Source organism: Electrona antarctica, assembly GCF_951216825.1.
Source record: "Electrona antarctica genome assembly, contig: scaffold_177, whole genome shotgun sequence".
In the NCBI taxonomy this organism is placed as follows: Eukaryota; Metazoa; Chordata; class Actinopteri; order Myctophiformes; family Myctophidae; genus Electrona; species Electrona antarctica.
Window position 1 is genome coordinate 27529 of NW_027638285.1, and position 4972 is coordinate 32500.

A 4972-nucleotide genomic window follows, 5' to 3' on the forward strand; every position below is an offset into this window, starting at 1 on the left:
CAATGTGTCTCCACACAAAATCTCCTTAGCAGTACCAAAATGTATAGTGTAATTATTGACAGAATATTGCAGATATGGCTTATGGACTATATTTACGATTCCACATGTCCACATAAAAGCATGATTTTAACAAGTAGGCCTACTGTACACTTTTTGGAAAACGTTCTTCCTCCTTATATTATAATACCTGATGCCTGATACCTGATACCTGATTTAAACAATAATTGTTTAAGGCTAAACTGTTTAAACGCATTACATGTATATAAGCATGCTGATACTAGATTAATTGGATGGCGATGAAACAAATGTTTCCATGTATAGATGAATTGCAAGTAAACTTATAACATACAATTTGAACAAACATATTTTTAGTACTACTCCTCATTCACTGAGTTAATAGTTTCCAGATACATGACTAGGAAAGAACAGTAGGATATAGCCAGTTAGACCCAATGTAGGCAACTGTCTTCTGCCATGTTACAGATTAGATTACTGAGTAGATTACAGATTACTGAGTAGATGTTAAAAACCCCCCAAACATGTTTGAAAGTGAAACATCCCTTTAAACATGCAGTCTTTGTTCTTTACCAGGAGTCTGCCCAATCTCTCTGGTAAACAGAAATAAATGTAGGCTACATGTGGGTTACACATTCCATCCTAAAAGGAGAGAGAACCCTGCAATATAGCAGTGATTACTAGAGCTATTTTAACAAAAATATCCCTTACATTTCACAAAGGTTTCTGTAGTTCTGATGAGGTGTAAAATGGTCTCAGTTCATGCATAATGTGATGATGTCCAATGCCAGCAACCATTAACACCTTTAATCTCTGCATTGTCTACAGTGAATGAGGCATCAACCATCATCATTTAGCCTGTTTACATTTTAACCTGGGGATAGAATGTGTGGTTTGTAAATGATTTAGCATTTATTTCCCCTGTTTTACCTCATTTATGATGAATTCCGGTTCTGTTTGGCTATAGGCTATAGAAGTGTCTATTTGTATGTCTCTAAATGTTTTGATGATTTGAACATGGTAAACAAGTGTAATGCTTTATTGGGTCGCCCACTCACAGTTAACAGTCTTTGTATTGAGTTGTGCTTGAAATGTACTGTGATTCTGCAAACTGTTAATACATATGTCAATGTCAGGCTATTTCGCTTGTTATTGACCTGGACACTGGTTGCTTATTTATTTCACAGTATCTGGCAACAACTCCTTGAAACTTAAAGCACCGCGCCCATTTTCCTTTGTCTTTGAAGTTTACTTGGAGGACTTAGAGCAACAAAAAACGCCTAGCAGATATTTTTTCACAACTCAACTCTACAACTCTTTCACAACCACTACATCAACTATACTTGTGTGATAAACTCATACAAGTAGGTAAGTAATACTTGCATCGTGTTTTTTTCTGTGTTTATGTAGTTATTTGGATGTAAACAAACGTTAGCCTACAAGCTAAGCTAGGGCCTCTCTCTCTGTGTGTGTGTGTGTGTGTGTGTGTGTGTGTGTGCGCGCGTGCGCACGTGCGCGCGCGCGCACGTGTGCGTGCGTGCGTGCGTGCGTGTGTGTGTGTGCGCGTGTGTGTGTGTGTGTGTGTGTTAGGGGAAGTGTGTTAGCTAGCTGTAGCTAATGCAATCATTGTGTGTGTTGCTAGTAGTTGTAGCAGCTACAAGTGTGTTAGCTAGCTGTAGCTTGTGTGTGTGTGTGTGTGTGTGTGTGTGTGTGTGTGTGTGTGTGTGTGTGTGTGTGTGTGTGTGTGTGTGTGTGTGTGTGTGTGTGTGTGTGTGTGTGTGTGTGTGTGTGTGTGTGTGTGTGTGTGTGTGTGTTAGCATTTGATGACATTTAGCCTCTCAGACCCATTTGAGCCACGGACCACCATTTGATGACATTTAGCCTCTCAGACCCATTTGAGCCACGGACCACCATTTGATGACATTGGACCCTGTAAAGGTCCATTTGGTTACATATACTCTCAGAGTTACAGCGCTGTAAAGGTCCATTTGGTTACATACTCTCAGAGTTACATAGCTGTAAGGGTCCATTTGGTTCCATCTGTCATATTCTCAGAGTTACAGACCTGTAAGGGTCCATTTGGTTCCATGTGTCATATTCTCAGAGTTACAGAGCCGTAAGGGTCCATTTGGTTCCATGTGTCATATTACAAAGCCTAACCCTTAACACATACTTAATGTCTCACTCACTCGCTCACTCACTCACTCACTATATTTGAATTAGTGAACACTTGTGTGTTTACTGAGACGCTACACTGTCTCTGCATTCTATGATCCTATAGTTTACTGTCTCTCTGCATGCTATGATCCTATAGTTTACTGAGACAATACACTGTCTCTGCATTCTATGATCCTATAGTTTACTGAGACGCTACACTGTCTCTCTGCATTCTATGATCCTATAGTTTACTGAGACACTACACTGTCTCTGCATTCTATGATGCTATAGTTTACTGAGACGCTACACTGTCTCTCTGCATTCTATGATCCTATACTTTACTGAGACGCTAAACTGTCTCTCTGCATTCTATGATCCTATAGTTTACTGTCTCTCTGCATTCTATGATCATATAGTTTACTGTTTCTCTGCATTCTATGATCCTCTAGTTTACACTACACTAATCTGGCTAAATCTTTGCTCCTGGTACGGGGGGGGGTGTGTGTGTGGTGTGTGTGTGTGTGTGTGTGTGTGTGTGTGTGTGGTAGTAGCTACAAGTGTGTTAGCTAGCTGTAGCTAATGCAATCATTGGCTTTTGCAACCTGTGTGTGTTGCAAGTAGTTGTAGCAGCTACAAGTGTGTTAGCTAGCTGTAGCTTGTGTGTGTGTGTGTGTGTGTGTGTGTGTGTGTTTACTGAGACGCTACACTGTCTCTGCATTCTATGATCCTATAGTTTACTGTCTCTCTGCATTCTATGATCCTATAGTTTACTGAGACGCTAAACTGTCTCTCTGCATTCTATGATCCTATAGTTTACTGTCTCTCTGCATTCTATGATCCTATAGTTTACTGTCTCTGCATTCTATGATCCTATAGTTTACTGAGGCACTACACTGATCTGGCTAAATCTTTGCTCCTGGTACCGTGGGGGGGGGGGGGGGGGGGGCTGTGTGTGTTTGTTTACTGAGACGCTACACTGTCTCTCTGCATTCTATGATCCTATAGTTTACTGTCTCTCTGCATTCTATGATCCTATAGTTTACTGTCTCTCTGCATTCTATGATCCTATAGTTTACTGAGACACTACACTGATCTGGCTAAATCTTTGCTCCTGGTAGGGTGGGGGGGGGGGCTGTGTGTGTGTTTACTGAGACACTACACTGTCTCGGCATTCTATGATCCTATAGTTTACTGAGACGCTAAACTGTCTCTGCATTCTATGATCCTATAGTTTACTGTCTCTCTGCATTCTATGATCCTATAGTTTACTGTCTCTCTGCATTCTATGATCCTATAGTTTACTGAGACACTACACTGATCTGGCTAAATCTTTGCTCCTGGTAGGGTGTGTGTGTGTGTGTGTGTGTGTGTGTGTGTGTGTGTGTGTGTGTGTGTGTGTGTGTGTGTGTGTGTGTGTGTGTGTGTGTGTGTGTGTGTGTGTGTGTGTGTGTGTGTGTGTGGTAGTAGCTACAAGTGTGTTAGCTAGCTGTAGCTAATGCAATCATTGGCTTTTGCAACCTGTGTGTGTTGCAAGTAGTTGTAGCAGCTACAAGTGTGTTAGCTAGCTGTAGCTTGTGTGTGTGTGTTTACTGAGACGCTACACTGTCTCTGCATTCTATGATCCTATAGTTTACTGTCTCTCTGCATTCTATGATCCTATAGTTTACTGAGACGCTAAACTGTCTCTCTGCATTCTATGATCCTATAGTTTACTGTCTCTCTGCATTCTATGATCCTATAGTTTACTGTCTCTGCATTCTATGATCCTATAGTTTACTGAGACACTACACTGATCTGGCTAAATCTTTGCTCCTGGTACCGTGGGGGGGGGGGGGGGGGGGGGGGCTGTGTGTGTTTGTTTACTGAGACGCTACACTGTCTCTCTGCATTCTATGATCCTATAGTTTACTGTCTCTCTGCATTCTATGATCCTATAGTTTACTGTCTCTCTGCATTCTATGATCCTATAGTTTACTGAGACACTACACTGATCTGGCTAAATCTTTGCTCCTGGTAGGGTGGGGGGGGGGCTGTGTGTGTGTTTACTGAGACACTACACTGTCTCGGCATTCTATGATCCTATAGTTTACTGAGACGCTAAACTGTCTCTCTGCATTCTATGATCCTATAGTTTACTGTCTCTCTGCATTCTATGATCCTATAGTTTACTGTCTCTCTGCATTCTATGATCCTATAGTTTACTGAGACACTACACTGATCTGGCTAAATCTTTGCTCCTGGTAGGGTGGGGGGGGGGGCTGTGTGTGTGTGTGTGTGTGTGTGTGTGTGTGTGTGTGTGTGTGTGTGTGTGTTTACTGAGACGCTACACTGTCTCTCTGCTTTCTATGATCCTATAGTTTACTGTCTCTCTGCATTCTATGATCCTATAGTTTACTGTCTCTCTGCATGCTATGATCCTATTCAGTATTTAAGTCCGACGTCATTTTGTAGTGCTACGTTACGTCCGGGTCCAAGTGGCACCAGCTCCCGTCCGCATCTCATTGTAAATAGAATATCTAAATGCGTGAATCTTTTTCAGAAAGGAAGCCATTGAGGGTTAAAATGGGTCTTAATGCTTCCAACTCGAGTAGAATTATTAATGTTTTGTACAAGTTTCCATGACAAAAAAAAATATGATGTGGAGACAATAAAGACTATTATTATCATTATTATTGAAGGTGGTAACAGTCCATTTGCTCAGTAAAATATTTCGGGGGCATATTTAGAATGTTTGCAGGCTTGAGTATGTTGAATCTAGTTTGCATTAATGAGGATTTAGTTGACACAATGAAATAAAATG